The following is a 26,427-nucleotide window of genomic DNA, read 5'->3' as shown; positions in this document are numbered from 1 at the left end:
TCCAGGTTATTGATAAAAATTATTGAATAGTGTAGGGCCAAGAAACTGATCCCTCAAAATTACATTTTGAGACCTATCAATTAGCCAGTTATTAATTCATTTAACGTGTGCCATATTGATTTTTGTATCATTCTAGTTTTTTTAAACAAAATGTTATGTGGTACCAAGTCTTACAGAAGTCTAGGTATATTACATCAGTACCATTGCCTTTATCCTCCAAACTTGTAATCTTATTTTAAAAAAGGATAGCAAGTTAGTCTGTCATATTTTCCATAAACCTATGTTGATAGGCATTAAGTATATTACCCTCCTTTATTTCTTTTATTAATTGAGTTCCGTTATTTTACCTGGAATTGATGTCCGACTGACAGGCCTAAAATTACCTGTGCTTTCCCATTTACCCATTTTAAATATTGACTCAACCTTGACTTTTTCTAGTCTTTTGGAACTTCCCCTTTGTTCCCAGATTATTGAAAATCAACATTAATGGTCCAACAAATTCATTGGCTAGCTCTTCTAAAATTTTTGGTTGTAATCTGGACCTACTGATTTTAAAATGTCTAAATTTAATATCTGCTGTTTAATATCTTTGTAAGCTATTGTAGCAATGGAAAGTGTTTCAGCATCATTGTATGACTACATCACATGGCTTTTTCCCAAATACATATCAGAAAAATTTACTTAACATTTCTGGCTTTTCTGCATTATTATTTACAATTATACCATTTCCATTTAGTAATGGACCTGTACCATTGTTAGGATTCTTCCCTCCCCCCATTATACTTCAAAACTCCTTCTTATTATTCTTATCTTTGCTGACCATAAAGTTTTAATTGTGCCCTTTTGCTTCCCCTATCAATTTTCTACAATTAGCTTCCTGCCTATAGACTTATAGGTGTTAAGGCCAGGAAGTACCATAGTGAACAGCTAGTGTGACCTCTTGAACATAGCAGGCCACAGAACTTTGCCCACCCATTCCTGTAATAGACCCATAACTTCTGGCTGAATAACTGAAGTCCTCAAATCATGATTTAGAGATTTCAAGTTACAGAGAAACCACCTTTTACTTTAATTTAAACGTGCAAGTGATCCATGCCCCATGCTGTAGAGAAAGTCGAACCCCTCCTCCCCCTGCAGATTTATATTTATTACTGTCAACTTCCCCTTGCTTCCATTTGTTATATATTGGTTGGTTTTATAGATGCCTTAACTTGCACTTTAAACTAGGGTGATTTTCTAAACTGGTGCGGCCATCTTTCTTGATTGTAGGCTTGTGGCTTTTTCAGTCTCTAATAAAATGACCTTAAACAATTAAACGATTATGTAAATATTTCTGTTAAATTCTCTCTACCAACTGATTTGGCTTATAATTGTTTTCAGCTTTATGAAGTTGGTCCTTTTAAAGCACCAAGTGTATATATATTACAGATCTGGACTTTATTCTGTTTGCATATATAAATGTGATCAAGTCATAATCACTTGTACCTAAACTGCCACTATTTTTTAGTTCGGTGATCAAGTCCTCTTTCTCTCTCCAGACGAGGTTTAATATAGAGTTCCCACATGATGAATGCAACACTTTTTGAGGTAGTAAACTTTTCATCTATAATATTTAGAAATTCTGAGGAAGCTTTAGTACAGCTTGTGTTACATCGTTTTTAAGGAGAACTTTGTTTGTTCTGGGAATCAAAACCTCCTTCTATAGGAGCTTCTTGCAAACCAAGACATTCCCAGTGTCCACTACAGGCCTGCCTCATCTCGCAACAGCAGCACACCCGCTGAATGCTCCAGACCCTGCAAGAGCTCACTAACCATCCCCCACCTATTCTTAGAGATGGATCCTATTTCTCTTACTCTGGAATTTATATGACTATTAACAAAAACTACAATCAAAAACAAATACTCAAAATTATTCCTAAATATAAACAATATGACGCTATTTCTAAAACAACCATTCCAGGGACCTCACAGCAGCATGAGACCTTCAGTGCATATTATTCAAACTGAAATTCTCCAAGGCCACACTGTTTTTTCCCTGCACATTATAAATAGATGCTTAAGGAGCCAGTCATGTTCCCTGGTGTGATTTGGTGGTCTGTAGCAGACACCAACTAGTACCCCATCTTGTGTCTTTATCTGCTAGGACGTGGAACCATAAACATTCAAGCTAATTTTCTTCCAAGTTGTCAGTGACTCAGAAACGTCATGCCATTTCTGACATAGAGTGCCACTTTCCTTCCCCTCTTGTCCACTCAATCCTTCCTAAATAGGTTATAGACAGTTATTTTAACATTCAAATCATGTGAATCATCCCATCTTAAATCTGAACAAATTCTATACAAAATGAGGCAATATCTTCCCTAATTCCTTGTTGCTGTTGTTTTTTTTCCAGACAAACCAAGCTTACCAGACAGAGATTTAATTCGGCAAAGAATATACTGTCTGACTTTGTTTTATCCTTGTTGGTGCCTTGGTAACAATTGTCTTGTCAGAAGCTACTTTATACAATATTAAAGCAGTCTGAAAACTTCTGATAATGGAGTAAACTTTTTTCTGTATGATGCCAGTTAATTGCAAACAAAATGAAATGCTTTTGTTTAAAGAACTCATTTGACTCCTACTAAGATAAATATTGACTAACCTTCTGTATTAGCTGAATTTTGGATCTCTGTTATGTCTGATTTGTGCCAGGCTCCACATCTCTAAGAAGATTTAAGCCTGGAAGTTAAGATTAGTTAGGGTTTACAGCATGGGAGAATTCTCCAGTAGTGGCATAAAGTTAGATCTTCACTGTTCTTCTGTGTGCTCTGATATAAGGGGTGGAAGCTGTAATATTCCTCTACTTCAGTGATTTCCCAACTGGTTTCCAGAATCCTGGGCCAAGAGCCAGCTAGGAGGCTGCTCTAAACTATTCTGGCTCTTTTGTCTCCCTTCAAGCTGTGCCCAGCGCTTATTTGGCATACCTGAAAATCTGGGTCTAGTTTTAAACACACAACTAGGGCCTCCACATGGGGAGAAAAAGGGTACATGTTACCAGGGCCCAGAGGCCCTGGGGCGGTCCGGCCCAGGCTGCAATCCTCATTACCATGAGGAAAAAAAATTTCATGACTCATAAGATTGTATGTATGGGATGAGGGATTGTGGTATGTGTGTGGGAGGGGGCCCATGTTACAAGTTTGTACTGGGCCCAAAAAAATTATGCTTGGGCCCTGCACAGCTGCAAACATATTGCATCAGAAATCCATTGGATTATATATCTGTTTAGTAATTTCTTAATATAAATTGTGATTGAAATTAGATATCAGATACTCTTCCAGCAGCTTTTTGCACCTCTGGGGAAAACAAGGATTTACCAGATGCAGGAGCAGTAAGATAAGGGACAGTAGCAGATGGGTCTGGAGAACATGGCACGCTGGATGATTCTAGGACTACAGGGTGGCTATAGATGGAGCAATTTAGAGCAGCCCTTCATGAACTCTAAATTACACAGAGGGCTATTTCATTTTCCAGCCAGCTTCAGGACTTGGGGAGTTTGGATTTCAGCAGAAAGGGGTTCAGTTTAGATCATAGGTCTTTCTTTCTAGAAGATCTGGAAACTTATTATGCATTCATAATGCAGAAGCACATGATGGCTGAGATAGAATTTTCTTTCTTTACTTTTGTAGCTCTGTCATAAAGGTTACACTAACATCTTTTGACACAAGTTCAGGCACTTTGGATTTTTTTTTAATCAGCAAATATTGAAAGTATTGTAATAGCTATTTGTCTTAAATTTATAAAAGAAAAGGCCTGATGTTAAGTAATAAAAGGAAAAACTTATGAGAAACTTTTAATGTACTTCATATTGTTTCTGACAGTATATTCAGAAGTAGCTTTTACTTTAATTGCTTTAGTGCTCTGTTCTTGCATAGAATAAATACTGAGCCAGATTAAAGAAAAATATTAGATAGTGAGTGAATTGCTATGGTTCATGGGTTATCTGGGTGTTGTTTTGATGCTAGTTCCTAATGTAGAGTCCTCTTTATGATCCAAATCTTTGGTTTTTAATAACTACACAATGATGTAAAGCCCTTCTACTTTTATTGTCGTAAGGCTCTGGGAAAATTCAAGTTACACAACCAGATGTTTCCTACACGTTTTCTTAACTGGAAATATTCGCAAGGTTGCAACCATAACATTTTCAGCTTATTTCCAAAACTGTAACTTTTGTTAATTTTAAATTTTGTTAATTTCGAGAACCAAAGGCAGGACAGAACAGAAAACATAGACAATGGAACGAATATTGAGATGAATTAAGTCTTCAATACTTACGTGCCAATTAGGAAAAGAGAGGGCACTGTAATGCTTGGGGCTTCCTTCTGCCAGAAGTAAAAAGGTCTAGTGCTGAAAGCTGGCAGGGATGGAAGTCCTGCTGTTAGCACAAATGTACTTTGCATTAGTGCTAGGGTGTCAGCAATCGTGACTCTTTGCACTACAGGATTAAAATATTAAAGGTAATGTTTTCATTTCATAGGTCTATATTTATCTTTATTACATTGTTCCCTCTGCCTAACATTTGGCTTACATGTGAAGATTTCTCATATTTTCTCCTTTTTTAGCTTCCATTTGATATCTCATACAGTCCAGTAGATTTGCATGAAAAAGAAGTGGGAATACGTTAAAGCAGCAAGGCTTATTTTTAGCTGAATTTAAGAAAGTGAGTTTGACTGGACAATATTCCTATGTTTTCTACCACAAACTGCCTCTAAAGCATCTTACATTCCTGAATAGAGCTGCTTATGTGATTCATTAGGGGTGAGTGTGAGTCTGTTTTTTAAACACATTGTATCCTCTTCCTTGTTTGCAAGTGGTTCACAATCTGATCTAGACATTTGAAGCTAACTGACACAAGTGAAGAGGCAACAACTTCCAGTAAACTTAGATCATGTTGATTCATTTGCTTATACTATCTTGAACAGAGAAATAGAGAGTTCTGCTGTGAAAGCTTTGAGCAAAAAAGGCCTTGGGCACAAGTTACAGTGTCCTCAATCCTCTGGGGGAGCTGTACTGTTCTTGTTTCATTATTTTCCTTTGTTCATAAATATTCATTGTTTTTAATCTTACAAGCAACCTGCCTAAGTTGATTTCTGTAGCCAGCCCTTTGTAGTGTTCAATCAAACCACTGATCTACCAAAATGCTCTCTTTTGCTTTTTTTGATTTGCTATTATGAAGCCCTGTATTGACCTTTGCAAATGCTTTTTTTTTCCTATGTCACCTAACTTCTTCCTCAAATCTGTGGAGATAATTTGATATAGTTATGAATGGGATATTTGACTATCCTGATTGTTCACAGCTCCCATTAAATTACCCCAGAATTCCCAGGGGTTGAACTAGGGAAACAAAAGATAGTGGTATCTTTCTAATCTCCATCCACAAAAGTAGCTCCAACCACTTGAGTGAACAAAAATGAGACACAGCTCTCAGTAGATATTATACATGCTCTCTAGATTCTGCTGGGATTCTTGGACTTGCCTGCCTCTCACGAGGGCTCAGATGCCTTGGTGACTTCCTTGAGCTTGGCTCTTTCGTTGGGGGGAATTGTGATTTTCTTCTAAATCTTGTGGTGCCAAAATGAGTGGTCATTCATAGTATATTGTGTAGATCTTCTAATATGATAATTTCTTTCTTTTTCTTTCATCCTTTGATTATCAGTGAAATAGTTGATAATTAAAGTAAGCTGGCATGTGTGCTGAAATGAATGGCCCATCCCTCAGAATTATTGTTTCAGGCTCTCTGTAGATGCAGACAGGTATTGCTGTATCAGTTACACTCAATTCACATTTTCAAGGTATCCCTCATAACCATAACATGTAAGTATGACATACCATCAGGTACTGGCCAAATTCAAACTCCTCACCAGTATAAAGGGGTATTTCCTGGAATGACACTGGCTGCAAAAATTAAAAGGGAAGGAGAGAAGGCCTGCCTACATGCATCAGATTCCCTTGAAAAAGGGAGAGGAAATACTCACTACACCTCTGTCCAGAATTGGCAAGGTTTGGATTATTGTGTGTTTCCCACCAGTATCCCTTTGAGTTACAGCTGCTGTGAACAAATATAGCAAGAAAAATTCAGGTTAAAGGTTTGAAAGAAGACTGGGTAGCCAAGTGTTCAGTTGATACAAATGACTTCTGCCATCTCCCTCACACTACTTTGTTGAAATGGTTTGCCCTGCTTCTGAGAAACATATAATATACATTTAATTTATGTAAATTCTGTCATTATGAGCAGTTGCCATAAATTGCCATAAATTCACAGGTGATTTGCAAACTATAGATTAAGACATGGATCCTGCCTTGCTGAACTTAAAGCCTAGCAATGATAGTAAATAGGAGAAGGGATACTATAGCATGACAACTATTGTTATAGAAATAATTTCTTTTAAAATACAAATTTCTTCTCCCAAGGTTAGACAGTTCTTCCCTGTCTTTTCCCTCTGTCCTTTCCTGCATGCCCTTCAATTTTCTGAACTACATATTAGAGTAGATGCAATGGCCTGAACTTTCAAAAGTGACAAGCAATTTTTGAGTACCTTGTCTTTTGAGTGTCTAATCTGAAATGCCATAAAAGGGCCTGATTTTTAGGAAGTGCTGAAAAGATTCAAAATCAGATCACATAAGGTGCCTCAAATGGGGCACCCAATACTGAAGCATATAGGTCAACATGCTATTTTACCTCTCTGTTTACTCTTTGGATCAGTTAGAATCAGAGTATAAGTAAGCTCATGAGGTAGCCTGTTCTTCTAAGATTTCCAGAGATTTGGAATTTCTCCATCGGCTACTGTAGAGTACTGTAAAACTGATTGCAGGAGCCAAAATATAATGTAAAAATAAGAAAAAGCAGTGAAATAAATTCAAACTGATGTAAGTTGCCAAGAAAATGACAAAGAGGTAAAGAACAGACTAAATTTTTTTGATTATATATATAAAAAAAAATGAGTGAAAGGTATAGGGCTGTGCATGAACCTTCTGCACTATGTCCTGGATCTGCTCTGTCCTTCTGCTTGTGGTGAGATCTCCCCTGGCAGAGTTTGTGAAAGATATTTTTTTGTGAAATCCAGTTTAAGAAATGAAGTAGAAGAGAGAGTGGAATTACCATATATTATTTCTCTCTCTCTTCATAGCCTTGCTATGGAGCAAGACAAACTTTATATTTGTCTTCAGATATTATTTGTTGTTGTTTAAATTTTAAATGTTAACAGGTTAGGTAATCATAATCTATAATGCTTCCCCCATAGGTAGTAATGTCATAGCAACTATATAACATTTTACCAAACTACCCACTAACCCGCTTTCACCCACAATTCTGTGGCCTGCAGTATATTTTGCAATATTGTATGTATAAGCATGTAAACATATATAACATGACAGGAAATGTTGCTGTCTTTGAATTCTCTTCTTATGAAGAAGTTGTACCCCTTTTTTCGGGTTGCTCTTTGATGGAGTAGGTTTAAGTTAAACCATATAGTAGTTAACCTTCAGAAATAAATTGCATGACATTCAATGGAGGGTCCAATAGCTGAGATGTATAAGAATAAATTGTTCAGCACTGTTCACTGTTGAATTAAAATAAACCCTTTTGTTAAGGATGGAAAGGAAAGGAAATAACACTAATTAAAAATACTGAAGCAGATTGAGTTCATGAGCTTGATTTCAAAACAGTAATTCCCTACCCCCACTCTAAAGTACACCAACTGTCATTATAGATGGTTGCTGATCTATAAATATCAGGCAGTCTGATTTTATGGTTTCTGTATAGTATATGACTGAGCCCACATATATTGGATTATTTTGACTCTACCAGCATTTGTATCTCTCTTTCATGTTCTTCTGATTCAAAGTTAAAGCACTTCACAGTCCCAACAGTCTAATCTGATTTTATCTTTTAGTAGGAATTAAATAAACAAAGGAAAGATTTTGATCTGGCAATTTCAAATGTTCATAACTTTAAAAGCACTGAAAGAATTTTCTTAAATTTGACCTGTTTTGTAGATTTCATTACTATGTAAAAATAAATCCAGTTTTTCTCTCGGCTTTCCTAGCTATTGCATGTGTAAGTGTGTAACCTTAAATTTTTCTTAGTGTCATTTTTTTATTTGAAATTTCCTTCCCCCCACCTTCCTTTCAAAGAAGATGAATTTCCATAATCTAAAACTATTTGGCTAGGTACTGCCATGGAGCACCTGATTTGGCAAAGCACTTAAAATATGCTTATCTTTACACATGTAAAGTCAATGAGACTACTCACATGTATAGAGTTAGACACATCTTAGTCTTTACAGGATCAGAGCCTGAATCAGGGCTTCTGTGACGTGCACCTTAGTTCAATGAAAACTTAATTAACATCCATGACATTTTCAATGTATAAACTAGTGCTCACTGAATGAAGTAGGACTGCAGAGGGATAGCCCTAGGTGCCCCAACTCATGTTAGTAGCTTCACAGTACAAGGGGTACCAGTAACAGGGTCCTGCTCCTTTCAGGCTCAGCAGGCCCTCCTCCATTAGCCCTGCCCTGCTGCACCTGTGCAGGTGTGGGACTTACAAGAAGAGGAAGCAAGGAGGGAGGTCCCTGGGTGAAAGCTCCCAGAATCCCCTGGAAGGGCAGTAAGGGATTAGACCAGCTGAGGAAAGGAGGAGGGGAGACTCCTGTGGCTACTCCTGAGGTGGCAAGGCATACAGAGAGGAGAAAAAGACCTAAGGATTAACAGTTTAGGGGGAGCTAATTTAAGAGGCGGAAAGCCCTGCAGTTGAGAGATGGCTGGGAAGCAGAATGAGTTGGCTGCTCTGCTGTGAGGCAAGAAGCTGACCGGAGTTAGGCACTAAGTAAGGGCTGTGGCCTGCCAGAGGCCCTTGGGAGAATGGCTGATCTGACGCAGGTGGTTGGGTTGATTGGAGTCCAGGGCTAGACAATGAAACAGACTGTTGCTGTAACAAAGGGGTTGAAGGCTGAGCTCATTGAGCACTTTTCCTGGTTTTGGACTAGGACTAAGGGACTCTCTTAAGCCGGAAGGGGTTGAGTGCTTTCAAGTGGCTTGTCTGAAGAGTCAAGTCACCTCTGCAGTGGAAGTAGACCAAAGTTTGTCCTGGAGAAGCTGAGGCAGAGCTGCTGAAATGCTGGGTATCAGCAGGAGGGAGGGTTCCAGGATGGTGAGTCTAGACATTCTAGTCTCCGCAAGGACTGAGGAGGATTGCTACACATGGTACAGGTAACCTGGGTGCACATATGTAATTCAGCATCTCTTTGCTTGGAATGTGTTGTGATTTTTGCTCTTTGCACAAACAAAAACAATATGAAGAAACCATATGGGTACAGCTGAGACACAAATATCCTAGTTTCCTAAATATTCACAGCAGGTCTAGCATTGGAATGGGTTACCTAGGGAGGTGGTGGAATCTCCAAATTTAGAGGTTTTTAAGCTGAGGCTTGACAAAGCCCTGGCTGGGATGATATAGCTGAGGTTAGTCCTGCTTTGAGCAGGGGGTTGGACTAGATGACCTCTGAGGTCCCTTCCAGCTCTAATATTCTATGATTCTATGTATGCATCCTGTAGTTCTGACTATTTCTAAAACACAGAGCAGGATGAGAACCACTGAAGGGCTTTCAAATTATTTAAAGGGATACTATCCTATTCTTATACACGACAGAGCATGTATAAAATCTACTCTAAAATTGAAGTCTAGGTACTGACTGACTATTTTGTGGTTTTCAATAGATCACAACTCTCATTCCCCACTCAGGACCACTGTGATTTCCTGCCAAATTTCATGTCTCTACCACGAACTGTGTTGGCTCTATAGCTCCTTTTAAAAAGTCACAACTAAGTTTCTCAATTGGGAGAGGGAATGCATAGTATTGTGCTTCCAGCACCAAATGACATGCAATATATTTTAGGTAAAAAGCTAGTGTGTGACATGGGACAGAGGCTAGCTAGTTAGTAGGTCAACTAGTTTGGCTTCTGCTGTCTTTCCTGTGTTCAAGGGGTGATAATGTGTCATTGGTGTGAGTAGTTTTGGCATCTGGTAGCTACAGTGATGAGGTATATAAAAGAATTCGGGAAAAAGGAGTCAGAGGGCAGGAATAAAGATAAAAAGAAGAGGTCATAGGGGAGCTGATAACTGAAGTTGGGGAAACAAAAAAAAAAGTTCCACGGTGTTTACAGCTGGAATAAACTACTTAACAGAGTAGCTAGGCAAGGAGAGCTTGATATGACTGTACTAAGGCTGCAGTCCAATCAGGTTCCAGACAAGGGAAAAAGAAAACCTCATAAGAGGAGCTACTTGGGAGAAAGAAGGGACAGATTGGGTTTCACAAATTATCACTGATGGATGACCTGAGACTGTTGGTCATAACTTTTTTTTAATTGCAAAAATTCAGTTTAAAAACTGTTTCTGTTTCACAAGGCTTGGACACATTTTTCATTTATTTCCAATTTATTTCATTTATTTTTAAATAAGTTATAACAAACATTTATTGAAAATGTTACTGAAACCACTATCAAACTGATCATGTGCAGATGAGATCTGATGTATGTAGATTAGCTTCACTGTTTTCCATCCAGACAATTGCACCGTATCATACAAGGTTTTTCAGTTGATTTTATTCTCTAGTCAGCCCTTGGGGAGACTTGGGCAAGTGGCAGTTACAGTGGATTTATTGAAAGAGCAGGTTGAATTTTCTAAGCTTTTTAGGGTACACATGGTTGTAATTCACTTGCTGTGGGGTGAAAGGGCACAAGGTGTTTGTGCCCCTCAACCTGTATTCTACTGGGTCTCATAAGACATAGATTATCTCTATATGCAAAACTGAAATCACAGATCTTGAGAGACTTGTAGCCTCCATTAATGGAAACGATGGGCCTGGAATAGCTAAATCTCTGAACATCAGTTTTGAGGTTAAACTTGTAAAAATACAGGCACAGTAAACTCCAGAGGGTAGGCAACTTGCCTACTGTACATAACAATTTTTGATGTATTTGCTACACTGAGCCCAAACAAAGGGACCCAAAACGTGTCACCCACATTGACACCTACAACAATAATAGCAGGTTCTTATCCATACAGCCAATAACAAAAAGTTAATGATACATGTACATTTTTTTTGCTTTACATGAATCAGAAGAGAGAGGAAGAAAGCACCTACTTACAGAAAACTGTTATAGTCTGTGGGCCAAATGATCTCAGCTGACACCAGTGTAAATCCAAGTTAACTCCACTGACATCAAAGGAGTTAGTCTGGATTTGCAGTGATGTAAAAGCAGAATTATGCCTGGTGTACTGTATGCAGCTATTTTCCTACATAAAATTTAGTTCATAATGCCTTACAGACTACATTAAAAACAACAATTCCCAGGGTAGCCTCCACCTGTTCCCGTTATTCCACAGCTCCACTTACTCATCAAATATATGTTTTGCCATACTGATGGGTAGGATATTTCTGAGAGGACAGATTTTTATACAGCTCCCTCCCTTCCTGTAGAAGGGCCTTCTGTTCTACCTACAGACATCTACAATAATAGCTACCCTACAGATAACTCCTACAATATTAGCCCTTATTCACAAGCTTTTTAAACATCTAATCTATTAAAGATTTGAAATGTTTTTAAATCTTTGTGCTTTCTGTTCAATCCATGCCCCTTAAGTATAGCTGGAAGCCACAATAATAATATCTGAAGTAAAATATAAAGAGAAAAGAACGGTGGGTATTCTTTTAAAGAATGCTTTTAATACCACTTTTTCTACAGAAGCCACAACATGACGCTTTCTCTCTCTCTCTCAGCCAGATGCAACCAAGATGGTTATTTTGATGAGATTGGTATAAAGGAAGTGTTTTCCAAAAGAGGACAGAACTTTTAATTATAGCAGAGGAATGTATACATTATAATTAAGGATTTGTTAGAATTTCCCACGAGAACCATTATTTTTATAAATTTAGACACCTTTGTAAAAACTGCATATGGTAATTTGAAATAAAAAAACCTTACCCTGTGGATAGAAAAATGTTGACAAAAATATCAGTTGAAATGTTAAAGTTTTAGAAGTACAAAATAAATTGTTAGAAGGGAAGGGATTGTTAGAAGTTTCAGCCACTTTTTTTCTTTAAATCTCAGAAGTTAGAGAAGAAACAGACCTATGGTCCAGATCACCTTCTGGCCAGATCAGGACTAGTCCATGAGTACAGTTTCCAGTATTTGTGTCCCAGTGTAGTGGGATGCTAGTATTTTGCTTACTCCAATTCCAAATATCTCAACTGAATAGGATACTACCACTTTCTTTAAGAGGTTATTCATTAGACTGGTAAATCTTATTAAGAAAATTTCTTGATGTTCAGCATGAATTTTTTCTTCCCTCCCGTTACTCTTACAGTAATTATACACCCCTGTACTAAACACATTATTCTGCTTTGATGCTTATGTTTAAATAATGTCCTCCCTTTTTTGTTCTCATTTACAAAAAAAACAAAGTCCTGCTTCAAGACAATCCCTTCCCTCCTTCAATTTATTGCAAAATTAATCATTCTTGAAGAAATACTGTGAAAGATGTCACAATATGGGGCATAACCTTCAGAAAGTTATTGACACTTTAAAAGTAATAAATCAGTGGGAACCGCTGTAGGGGATGCTAGGTCCTGCTGCACTGTAATAGAGGGGCCAGCTCCCTAGCTGTCTCCAGAAGATGAAGATTGAGTGGACTGTGGAGAGTGGGTCATGAAGACATCAAAGCAAACTTCTTAGTTGACCCACAACAGGTCTTAGACAACGCTTCACTGGGATTGGAGTAACATGGCCTGTGCCTTTCTTGAAGTTCAAGGGTATAAAAGGCGACCAGTCTCATGCAGAGAAAGTTTTCAGACAGTTAATGGGGATAACAGTAATAAAACATTTATATAGTGCTTTTCCTCCATAGTGCTCAGTCATTTACAAAACAGAGTAAGTATTCCCATTTTATAGATGAGGCACAAAGTATTTAAATCATCTTTCTAAAGTCTTTCAGAAATTCACTGGCAGAGCATAGCATAGCATAGAACCCGTGTCTCCCAATGCTAAGCCCAATGGTTTGCCCACTGCACCACCTGTCTTTATGCCCCACTATTCAACATAAATTTAATCCATTCTGAATGTGAAGCTATTCTGCCAAACCTCAAAAAAAGGTTCATTCTGAGGGATGGTCTTCACTACTTGTTAGACCACAAGGATTCAGCTATTATATTACTGGAGGTCTAATCTTTATTGACTATTAAAGGCTAGTTAAACAGAACATTGGCTGATGAACAAGTTTATTCATAAAATTACAGTATAGTTTGTTAAAAAACATATCCTTTATTGATGAACTGGATTCTGATAGTTAAAAACAAATATAATGTCTAAGGAGTTAGAAAGTAGCTAGTCAGTAACAGTACATCATTCAGCAGACAAAATGGTGTTCATGGTTCTATAGAACAAAATTGTTCTTAATGTTTTATGGAAGAAATTTAAGTACACAGTCCATTATAAAATAAGGCCCTCTCCATGCTACCGTTTTCAACTGAATCACCAATAAGTGGTTGCTTCAAAGATAATTTCTGTCCATACACATCATCATTAATATTTAGTTAGTAACTACAGTCACCAGTAGTATTTTGTCCCTACCAAGGACCTAGTTTGGCACGTGGCTGGTTTCTTGTAACTGGCTCAGCTCAAATAAACTACCTGGCTTGTTAATGTGCTGTGTGTGTGTTATACGTTTTGCTTTCTCTTTAGCTAGCATTTCTTTTCCTTTCCTTCTTGCCAGGGGGACTTCTCCATTTTAAAAGCTCATCTGCTTTTGGGAGAACCAAGAACTGCTGGAAATATGGCATGGCAGAAATAGAACTTCTGTTTTGAAATGACAGGTATTGTTCAGAGTCATTGTTTGTTCTTCTCGAGACCAGGATATACGGAGTGTTTACTGAGCTGTAGGGCAAAGCTCCCACTGACTTCACTGGGGTAGGATCAGGACCAGTGAGTTCAATCCTGCAATGTGCTGAGCATTCTGGCCTCATTCCAGCAAAGCACTTAATAACATACTTAACTTTAACGGCCTGATTCTCATTATGTTAAGGCCCCTTTGCATCACTCTGGCAGCATGAAGGAGCCTTAAACTCGGTGAAAAGGTAGGGGGCCTTATATAATGATATCAGTCCTCAATCATATGTATAGTCTGGTTAACTTCAAAAGGACTGTATATGTAATGTGTGTGTGGTAAATATATAATTATCCAGTGTATGGGTGGCAGAATCTAGCCCATTGTTTGTTTGTTTCAAACTTAACTAGCTATTTTTTGGATAGGAGGGTTGTGAATCAGTGATTGTGTGTTTCCCCAAAATCACCTAGAATACACCTTGTAAACATGACTTATAGGGAGGGGGACTTGAATATAATAGGAATAGATAAGGTTCAAAATAGAGTGCGTCTTCAAGTCTAGATGCTAGAGAGATACTTTGAAGATATGTAGAATTTTTTGGTTTTGTGGCTCTACAGTGGCTAGTGCTTGTTGCTTTGGGGGTTATTTACCTAACCTTTTATTAGCAAACAAAATCACGAACAAAATATGTTTCTGTCTGAGACACATGTGATTGGAATCCCCAGGAGGACTCAAAAGGTCAGATCACCTGCTTTGTTACATTACCAGACCTCTACAAAACCTTAGTGACATTCAATGGTGCAATATGCAGTTTGTCTGGGGTACCCTTATGTTACACATTTCAAGCACGAGACTACACCTAAAAATCACAACGTTCCTTCAGTGAAAGAGAGTTCAGCAATAAGAGGCTCAGAATGTTGTGGGAACTATTTCTTTATTGGAAGCAGATTTCACCAGAAGTTTCTGATGCTGTTTGTGCACAGTCTGTTTTTGTGCACCAGGGGAAAAGCACTGCTAGTCCAAGACAGGAACAGTTGCTAAGCCTGATGTCTAAACTATAATTTTTGTTTGTAAAATAAGAGTGGTAATTGCAATATGCATAAATGTATAAATATTTGCATTTTATAATAGTTCAGACAGATTAGGAGGTTGAATCACAACAGAGCCACCTTTTTCCCCCCTTTGGAATGCCTTAGAATTTTAACTAGCTTCATTTCCTCTACCTAGTGAATGATATATGAACCCTGATCACACTTCTGTTTTGTTGTTTTCTTTTGTTTTTCTACAGTGATACAGACTTTATAATGAGGCTTCTTAGAAAACGTCAAATATAATCTTGGACTCCTACTCAGATGGGATTAGAAGGTAATTTAATTTAAACAACAACAACAATAAAAAATATTACGATCCTACCCTGAAATGAACTTGAATATAGGACTCTAAGGAGAAAATAGAAAGTGAATGTAAATGTATTATTTGGAAAACAAAGTTAATTTAGGGATTTGTTTATGTGTGATGGTCATTTTCTTGCATATTGGGATTTCAAAATTGAATATATAAAAAAGCTAAACCTATGCAAAGAGACCAGGGACATACATGATTATTCAGACTATAATGCACAAGAACATGGGTGTTCAATAGTGCTTTTCAGTGATGGAACTAAAAAAGTAGTAAGCTGGTAGTACAATCCACAGTACAGAAGTACACACAAATTTAATTGGATTTTCAAAGACACAAATGACAGTTGGATCCATCTTCCATTGAAAGTCAGTGTTTAGCTACCATTTGTGAAAGCCCTTGGGAGCTAGGTATTTAATTGCCATTTGAAAGTTACCCTCCTTCAGTTTAATCTTCATTTGAGACAGTCAGATACAGAGACAAGGGAAGGTGAGAGAAGGCAACTGGGTCTTTATTGGATAAACTGGTAGAGAATAAGGAAAAGCCCAGAGCTCTGGTCAGAAAGGAAAGCTCTGCTCAGGGAAGTTCAGGCTGCATTAGGAGAAGTTACTGTAAGTGACTGTTTCAGTTTTATTGCAATATAGTTGTGTTCAGGTTCTCAGATAAGAGTTTCTATGCCTCTGTATCCCCAGTCCCAACCCTCCTTCGCATTCAGGGTGTGACACAGCAATCCTGATTTCAATGTTCCCTCATTTTAAGGAGACATAAAATGTTCAACTTTTAAAATAGTCATTTTAATTCAGTGTAAATCATTTACAGCATGTCAGTTCTCAGCAGCAGCAAAATTTATTACCAACAGGAACACACAAAATCAAATATTGTCTTGAAAAACAGGGTCTAAAACAGAATCTTGAAATCTTGAAAAACAGAATCTACATATACATGTGACCACACTAATGATAGCCTGTCTCTTGCTCTCCGTTATTATTTGTAAAGGCAGGGACTTATGTCCTAAACATTTTTTTTTGAAGGCATTCTAAAATATAGAGCAAAACCATGAGAAATAAGAAGTTTTTTCTCTGAGAGATTCTGTTGCCTAACTTTGGAAAATAGAACCCTGAAGCCATAAACACCAGCAAGATATTATAATGTCAAGGTACTGTGCTAAAAGAAGCATGTAATTTCATCCAAAGGATGCTGCTTGTGGTAAAAACATCCAAAAGTCATAATCATTATCTATGGTACTCAACTTATTATAGCTAACCAAGGCACAATCAAACTACTACCTTGATACAGGAAAAAAAGCCCTATGTAGGAATGGCACTTAAAGCTAAACACATGCTTAAATGTTTTCATGAATCTGAGCCTAAATTATTTGCGATCTTGGCAATATAACAGTAAACTCTGACTGAACTTCTAGTTTGTTAGGTATATTTAGGAAGCATCAAATAAGCAGTGTTTCCATTTTGACACACTGCTCATCACCAACATGGGAAAACCAAAGATTTTTGTTTAGCCCATATTCCCTTCCTTGTCATCCACTAAGTAAAGTGGGAAAAGAGTAAAAGCTGAATAACATCCATTAAACCCTAACTACAACACTGAGCCTCCTACTGTTCATCTCATACTTGCCACATGACACATTAGGATGCCATTATCATGGAGTTAAGATCACATTTCATGAGATTACATTCCTTGTTTGTAATCTTCTTTTTCATATCTCTCAGCCTAAATTTAGGCTATGTTCTAAACACAACCCTCTAGTTTAGCTAAAACGGATAGCCTTAGAAATCTGCAGTCTTATCAGTTTTTTTAATCTTTGGTGTCAGCTTTTTAATACATTATTAATCTGTTACCTATATCTGGTTTTATTTATCTTAGGGTCCATATCACTTGTGTTATTGATCTGCTTAGGACTAATCAGTCCATTGTGTCATTTAAGAAGTTCTTACATTACTTGTTGTCATGGCATTGATATTTTTCAAACTTCGGATTAAGACCCATACAGTATAAACACTAATGTAAGGTTGTGTAGCAGGGAGATAAACCCATAGCATTGGAGTATATATAACTGATTAACTATTTTCTCTCTGTTATTGGCTACCAAAGGATTATTCCCACTTCCATTTTAAAATGGATTTTCAAAAGCAGGTTGGGAAAATGCAGCCAAATGGGATTTTAAAATTATTTTAAAAGTTGTATTTAACAGTTGCAATAAAGGCAAATAAATCACCAGATGTTTAGCCACACAGCCCAATGATAAGACTAAAGGGGAGACGTCTAATCTTATTCCCATTCCAATCAAGGTAAAATGCTGCTGCTGTTAAGTACCAGCATCATTTTTTTCATTTGACATGTTTTACTTATGCCATCAATGGGCCAGATGATCAGTTTCATAGATCCTTGAAACCAATAGACAAATGCCGATTTACATTATATGAGGAGCTAGCTCATTCATTTCTGGAATAATAAAGACTAAACTACAAGTATATTGCAGGATACTTCTTGAAATGGTATTGTAATGAGGTTGGGTGGATATTAAGACGTTTTTCCCATTTAAAAAAAGAGCATTCATTCTCTGATGGAGACTGCTTTTTAACAATCACACTTTTCCTATTTAACATTAATGATCTACTAACAATTGCACACTCATAAGAGCATTGACATAGGAGGACGTTGTCATGAATGCAAATTACTATAGTAAGGACAGTAAATTAAAGTAAATCTCCACTTCAATCAGATGCATTATAAATACAATACATATTTGAGTTGTTAGACTTGAGGACTAATATGGTGTCATCTAAAAAAAAATTCTTGTGAAACTTGAGATTTCAGCACTTTATTTTCTTTGTGGGCAGACATTCACAGAATAATGTTGCTAGCCTTTTCTTTGTGTATGGTGATGATGATGTGGTCTAGCTTTGGCAATATAAAAGATATTGGATTATAAATAGTAAGGAATTAGCTGATGCTCAACAAAGATTTTCAGGCACCTGACATTCTGTTCATTTCAATGATGGAAAATAGCAGTTCAGATATGTTCCTACCTAATCAACAGAATCAAAAGTTCTACAGAGAGGAGTTGGGATTAGAAAAAGTAATTTCCTATCAAGATGCAGGTGGAGAAGGACCAACAGTTTAGTATTAAACCAGATAGACATTGAAATATGAGATTAAATTGACTCCTTTATGGCAGCCCTAATCTCATCACTGTTGACTAAGACTTGCTGGGCAGAGAGCTGTTATTGCTTGTCAGTCTTTCCATATAGAGTGTATTCAGACTTATAGAATGGGTTGAATTTTTTTATATCTAGATAGTTGTAATGTTAAACAGAAAATTATAGTTTGGCCAAAAGATTACACGTCCTACTTGTATATTTCACAAATGAATGTAAAAGTATTTAAAGGGTATAATGATTGCAAACATGATATGGAAATAACCCTTTTTTCCAAATCCAATATATATTTTACACTGTCAAACAATATTTTGCTTAATATTTTTGTTTTACATTTAAAAACTATAGCAATATAATATTTAGACTAAAAGCTATATAAAAATCAGCTTTGAATGGATAAAGATAAATGCATTGCTCATGGCTGAAAGGATGAGAACAATCTGGGATTTGGATTTAGTAAAATTAATTATTAATCTATTTTTATCTGACACATGTTATCCCCCAAGGGTATATGACCTACAAGGCTCCTATAGTACCTTTTAACGCACACATTGTCACAGTTCAGGGCAACAGGACAATTATTTCCCTTCTGTGATCCAGCTCCCCAGATGTTGGCTCTCTTGACTGGAGACACGTGTCTCTCTCCTTCTGGACAGGGTATATCCAAGCTGAACAGTTCATTGCCTTCACTGTGCTATTCCCAACAAAAGACAGTCTGCCTAAGCAGGCCTGCTTCACTTATCTCCTCAGAAACAGTACACAGTGTAATTGCCCCAGTGATAAGTTACTACATTGTTCTTTCTAAGTAAGCATATTAATTAGTCTTAAGGTAAAAACAGAGAAAACATATTAAAAATAATAAAAGAACCTACACGCATGCTATTAAGCTTATCAGAGATTTCCCCGACTACGAATGGTCTCCTGCGGGAGGAGTCCTTCAGTTCCCATCTAAGGATTTTCCTATCATGGCAAGTTCATCACACCCTTTGCTCCTAACAAAAACACTCATCTAGTGTTATATCTAGTTTGGTCCTTTGATGAGAGAATGAATAGATAATGAGCCAGACAATGTGCCCCTTCCCTGGGCAAAGATTCAAAAGCTGATAACTGGAAGAACTACATTAGCATGCTCCTTTTTCTTAGGGATTTCCTGGGAAACCCACTTAATTTTAAAAGTTCACATTATTTCAAAAAGTCCTTGAAGGTTCCTAACATTTCTCATGGTTTACATTAGCCATATCTTCTAGAGAAAACATACAATCCCAAAATAGCACAGAAACAATTGCAAGTTTAATACAATGGACACTAAAGACATTAAACTTAATTCAATAAGATTTGTCCAGGATATTACAGGACATTGTCATATCTCCCCCTTATAGAAGTGACACTCTAGGGAAACCCATTTATTTATTTCCTGGATAAAGAATCCCTGAATAGTGTTTCTGCCTTACTTTTCATAAGTTCATATTTCAACTAAGCACAAGATAAACATTCTGGTAGCAAGGCAGCATATATCCTTCAAAAATCCATATAGAGTCATTCGTTAATTATAGTCTATAATTTCTCTCTTTAGAACCTTTGGAGCTGAGCTTTCCAATGCTCCCTTTTATCACCAAATCTTTGGGTGTGTTCTTGAGATCTGGTCCTTCCACGTGCAGTTTCTAGGAAGTGTGTGGGGTGTTGCTTTGTTCCCCGAGGTGTTAGCTGCCTCAGTGCTGAGTTGGGGTTCCCACCCCTTCTGTAGGTTCTATGTACGGTATATTACATCCGGTGCAGGAGGCTGCAGGATGGGAATGGCTGACATTGGACAAAGACAGCAGAACAAATCCTTCCCCTTACAAAATGTACTGTGGGATCTCTTATTCACAGAGATCAGTTAGAACATCAGTTTCTAGGTTTTCACCTGAAAGACAGACACTCACATCTCCTGATTTGTATCTACTTTTCAAAAGGGTGGGTTCACCCTGTTGGGATTTAAGTACATACTAAAGAATTTCAAGTTTCCACTATTACCATTGTCGTAAATACATTTATGGTACCATGTGTTTAGCAGTCCTAGTGCATTATTCTATGTGAAGGACCCAGACTTGGGTTTGAGTTTGACTCTTCATGTCTAAAGCCTGTGAAGCCAACCTGGAAAAAACAGATATCTGTTCCTTCTCAGCAGAAGGGTGACAATATTAATCTTTCTCTTTTCTGTTTATATGAATAAATGCAACATATACTATGTTTCACTTAATTATACTGCAGTTCTTATTTTGCCTTGCAATAACATATGTCTTTGTGTCTCTAACACTATCACAGAAATGCTCATTGCATTTTCTCTCACTGGAGCAAGAAAGACAGTCTTATTAGAGTTCAGAGATAAGGATTACTATGAAAACATAAAATCCTTCTGTTTGTTCTAACATTTAGACTGATAAAGACATAAAGAGCAGTGCAAGAATCTTAACATTCTTATTATCTTTCTTCATGGTAGAAAAAAAAATCACTTTTGGAATTGAAGTTGGTATTCATCTATGGCTCAAGATAATACACCCTTATTTTAATAAAACAAAATAAATCACCAGGACAAAATAGCAAAAGGTTGATTCTGTCCAGAAAATTTAGCAAATGTGATATAAAATGTTGGGGTTTTTTTACAAGGCATCTTGAGTGGGGACATATTGAAGATAACTCAGTGTCTAGTAACTGACTGAGAAGACTATGACTGCACCATAGAAATAAGTCAAGAGAGAGCTTGTCTTTTGAGAAGAACATAAATGAATAGCCATTTTAAATAAAGAGCCAACTTTAATGAATGGCCTGATGCTACTCAGAGGCAGACTGGAAATGAAATGTTCTTTGTTGCTTAAGTATTAAAAAAAAAAAAAAAGTTTATGTGATGGTAAAGGAAAAAATAGCAATGAGAATAAAGAAAATGAGAAAAAGATTTGAGTTTATAAAATGGAAGTGTTTATAAAAACCAGCTGATAAGTGATAAAAGAACCATGTAGAACACAAGAAGACATCAATTGATTTAGAAAGAGAAATTAATGACTGAATTAGTTTATATTTCTGATTATTTGTATTTCTGATTATTGCCATGGACACAGCTCTAAACCCATGTGGTAGTTTCACCTCTGTTCGCAACATGAATACAATGAGTTCCACTGTGCTACACTGTCTTTGTGGAAATGTTTGACATTTTGTTCAAATACTGAATGCGAAAAAACTGAAATATTTTTGCCCCAAACCAAAATATTTAAATTGAAAATGGCACCAAGGTTCATCATGGGAGTTGTAGTTTGGATTCCTTATTCACCTATTCTCCAGTAAGGCCTGGGTTCTCTGGCTGGACTACATCTCCCATGATGTACTTTGGTCAGGGCCTTCTATGATGAAGCTACTTCCCTCATGAAGAGAATTAATTTTTTTTGCAAAACTATACATGTAAATCAAACCTATCTTCTGACCAGCTGTAAGTAGTGTATCAGAGACAGTGAGTTCTATGGACTAGGGAGTTTGGACAATTGAGATCTTGTCAGAGCTGGTCAAAATTTTGTAAATGAATTTTTTTTTGTTTACATTTTTTGGTAAACCTTTGTGTAGAAAAATTGGGATCATCTAAGTTTCATTTTTCATTAAATTCTAATTTTTCTGACTTATTTTAAAATAATATTGAAAATGTTTTCAAATGCTTGTTGAAATTCAATGACCTATATTGAGAAGTTTTGAGGTTTTTTTAAATGTGAAAATCCAAAAAATGAAAAATGGGCCTGTTTTGAACCCTTGAAAACAAAAACTACCTTGGTTTTTGAAAAATGTTTCAAAACTATTTTTTCATTTTTCAACTATCTCTAGTCCAAGTGCTTGTTCTAAAATTGACATTGCATAGTAACTGGAGCAAAGCTACAGTCCTCTGTGACTGAGAAGTCTGGTGACAAAGGAGTTAATTTGAATTAACTTCCACAAGTGAACTGGTGTCTTCTAAATATACAACACAATGCTACTTCAAAGAAAAGATAATTCAGTGGAAAGGTGCTTGAGTTGTATCAGGACCGTGGAAGGCCAAGCACAAATATTTGCTTAGTGTACACTCAAAACGTGAAAAGATTGATGAACTTTGAAAGAAATTGGCCTCAGAAGTGGCTTGATGACTAAGGAGATGGGCATAAATAGTGGCTAAGCCTCCTCAAACAGCCACCTTTGCCAGAAACTCCCACTCGGCCTCTGCTCCCAAGGCTGCACCCCCTCTTTGCCTCTTCCTGCCCCTGCTTCACCGCCTCCTTCCAGCCCCCACTCTCCACAGGAGTAAGCAGCAGGCTGGAAGGAGGTGGCACGAGGACAGTAAGAAGCTGAGTGGGAGGATGGGGGCTGAGAGGAACAAGCAGTGTGGTTGGAGGGGCTAAGTGGGGGTGGAGCCTGGGTGAGGATCTCAGGGGAGGAAGCAGAGTGGGAGCAGGGCTGGAGTGTGGACAGGGCCTTGGGAGGAGGAGAGGAGGCAGAGCTGGGGCAGGGCCTTGGGGTGAAGCCAGCCTCCCCAATTTCAAGAGGCTGCCTATGGAGATGGGTTTTGGATACAAAGCCTTTCTACGTCTGGTGCAGGCTCAAATCCACTCAGCAGCAATGTTGGTTTTATATAAGAAATAGTCAGTATGGTTATGTTTTCCAGTGGGCAAATGTTCATATCACAATTACTGCAACTGGCATTCCTCATTGACAGGCTCTGCAGAGACGTTAAAGTCAAAATGAACTATCCTCTGTTCACTGATATGGTCCCACTAGGCTACAGGTGAGGCACATTGGTGGAGGTCTAATCTGCAGTAGCCAGTGCTGTATTTGCTCTGCACTCAGAGGTCTTTGATCAATAAGATTTTCAATATGGCACTTTCAACAGCACTAATTGCATTCCCACTTCTTTAAAAAAAAGTGTGAGAACAGCAGTATTTAATTCTCTCTATTTTTTCCCTAAACTCTCTCTACTTTACCTCAGATTATCTGTAAACTAACACACAGTCATCATCATAAAACAAGCATCAACAAAACTGGATAATAGATAAGACATTAAACCTGCAGGAAAGAAAGTGGGTATTTAAATTGAGGAGCCATCAAAAATCTGAATGTAAAGATGTTTAGCATCAACTCTACAACACTTAAGAAGATGAGACAAGAAGGAATTCATCAGCAGAGGTTTACTCTTATTGGAGTGGCACAGTAAGAAAGACAAGGAAAACTGACTTCCACCTAAATTGTTCTTTCAAGGAAGGAAATTGTCAAAATTAGCAACAGTCTCATTCACTATTTACTGCAGTGTCATCAAGGCAACAGAAAAGTGAATTAGAAAAATAAGACATCAAAGAAATGCTGTAAAAAGTATAAAGCTAAGGTAGGTAGAAGTCCCCCTGTGAGACACATCAATCCTTAAACATTCATAAAACTGTCTTTTTACTTTAGTTTTTATAAGCTACTAGTCTTTGGACACACAAACACTTACAAAGAGCCATTTCCTTAATAATAGTACAGTAGTCCAGAAAATTACAGTTCAGGATGCAAAAGCTGGCCCTAAGCAGGCATCTTGGCCACCAAAGTCTGTCTGTCCTAAGTAGACATGTTCCCCATCATCCTAGTATCTGAGTGCCTAACTTAGGCACCTAGAAAATCATTGGAACAACAATGGATTCCACAAAGCCTGACTTAAGTGCTAGGCTCCTTGTAGAATTCATAGGCAGAGATGGGAGTCTAAGAGTGGGATCCGCAAAGCCATCATAAGTAGGGAGAGGCCTAAGCTAGCCAATAGGAAATACTGATGAGCCCCAGGGAGACACCTATATCTGCTTATGATCCCCTCTCCTGGAGTCAGAAGGGTTAGGCACCTAAACCATTTCTTGTGAAAATCCCATAGTCCAGGGGTTGGGATATTCATCCCCTTCTCTTTAGACAGACGGGGAAATTGAATGGGGTCTCCAATGCCCTGTGTGAGTTTCTTAACCACTTGCCTAAAGGTTATAAGGGAGGCACCCCCACTCCTGGCTGTTTCATGTGGAGTTTAGGGGATCTCTAAGCACATCTACTGGATTGGATCCTATGGGGGAAGATAGGTATGTCTATCTTCCCCAATTTGAAGATCACATGTCGTTTAGGCATTAGATAGGCAGCTGGACAACTAGCAAGATGCATGCCTAGAGACAGAAATGTAGGCACCAGCCAAGCTAGAGCTCTCTTTGTGAAGCTAAGTGACTTGCCCACAATCACAAAGGAAATCTGTAATAGAACAGGGAATAGAACCTGAGTGTCCCAAACCTCCTGCTAATGTCCTAACCACTGGACCATGCACAGCACAGTTTGCATTTACTTTGAATGTTGGTAACTAGTACTTAAAAATCATAGCAAATATGGTGTCGGGTATTAGTTCAGACTTGTGTCTTTTATTTTCAAGACAAATGACTGACATTAGCCACAGATTTCCACCTCTCCCCCTGAAAGTGTCGCCCCTATTCTGATCCTGATTCTGCTTTTATGACTCCAGTGTGATTCTATTAACTCCATTGGAATGGAGTCTATCATAATTGATATGCATGTAAGTGAGAGGAGAATCAGGCCCTCTGTGGCTACTAATGCTTTGCTCTTACACCCTGTTCTGAAGCCCAGTGAAGTCATTGTAAAAACTCCCAGTGATTTCCTTGGTTTTTAGGCCCTTACTAAAGAATGCTTTTCTCACCTTTACAAACATGGAAGAGGAAGCAGAGGTAGTCATTCTTCCATGTTCTAGAATACCCTTTCACTTTTGAAATGTGAGGTCAGGCTAATTCAGAGGTCAATGATGAAAAGATATTCTCCTGCTGTATTTCTCTCTCTCTCCCCCACCCTCCCTTTGTCTTCATTCACAGAGAATTAGGTCTAGTTTTCAAGTAATGCCCTTTTTTTTTTTTTTTTTTTTTTCTAATTTCTGGTAAGCAATGCCTCTTACTGAGTCAATGTCAGTATCTCCCTGTGGTGCAATGTGATTTTCTTTGTTAGGTAAGGGGAAAAACATTTTAAAAGCCCTATAAAAGTCTTTTAATCCCATATATATTCAGATTAATCAAAATGTTTAAAAAATATCTGAGACCCTGTCTACACTTACCTCTGAGAATTGGCAGTAAAAAACTTTCGTAACTCCCGTTGACTTCTCTGCTCCTCTTCTGCGCGCCGTCTTGACTGCACTGCACCACTTGTGAAGGTTGTCTTAGTACGTTGATTTCTGGATCGACTGAGTGGGTCTTCACTGACCGCTCAGTTGATCCAGAGAAATCGATCTGACGGCGGCGACTTTGCCGACGTCAGTGTAGCTGTAACCTTAGTTGCTACTAAGACTTAATCTTGCAAATTTGAAATCAGGAAGTTTCCCTAGAAAAAAACATGGGCACTTTAGGTCAAAGTTTACACAACCCTCTCAAGTATAAAAATCCCCATCATGTGATTGAGCCTCCATTAATAGTAGCTTCAAACTGCAAGAAGGTAACTGAGGGTATGTAGTAGCTTTTTAGCTCTTCCTGCCTATGATATTGAATGATCAAATAGCCCAGTTCCCCAGCAGTAAGAAGGTGTTTCTTAACTAACGCATAAATCCATAAGTTGACATCAGCCTTTGCTGGAATAATATAACAATTTATAATCAAATTCTAGTAAGTTTTCTTTAGAGAAACCAAAAATAATTCCTTTCTTCTAAACTAATGCCTCCCTTTAAAGGTACATGCTGATTTAAAGCCAAAATACTGTGCAAGTATCTTGCAGAGACTTGTGTGTTTTAGGATTACTCCAGAGCACCTAAAAAACAGGAGATTGCCTGCTGTAAAATCATGAACAAACAAATAAATGCAACCATTCATCTATCCTCCACAGCTGCACTGGTGGGGATTTGAATTTTCCTATCACATGCATGGCTACCCCCTATTGTAGCACAATTGGATCACA

At 37.7% G+C, this 26,427-nt stretch overlaps 1 long non-coding RNA gene across 1 annotated transcript in view; it reads left to right on the top strand.

The window, feature by feature from the left end:
- The first annotated feature begins 13,805 nt into the window (after positions 1 to 13,805).
- Positions 13,806 to 26,427, top strand: part of LOC137154136 (uncharacterized) — a 29,638-nt gene continuing 17,016 nt past the window's right edge. The window contains exons 1-2 of the long non-coding RNA XR_010920100.1: positions 13,806 to 13,907; positions 15,207 to 15,283. This is a non-coding gene — a long non-coding RNA (uncharacterized lncRNA). The remainder of the gene's footprint in view (positions 13,908 to 15,206; positions 15,284 to 26,427) is intronic.

The sequence above is a fragment of the Emydura macquarii genome, unplaced genomic scaffold (assembly GCF_026122565.2).
Source record: "Emydura macquarii macquarii isolate MOO-44397 ecotype Brisbane River unplaced genomic scaffold, CSIRO-AGI_Emac_v2 contig_1253, whole genome shotgun sequence".
Lineage (NCBI taxonomy): Eukaryota > Metazoa > Chordata > Testudines > Chelidae > Emydura > Emydura macquarii.
This window is presented reverse-complemented; position numbering and strand designations above follow the sequence as displayed.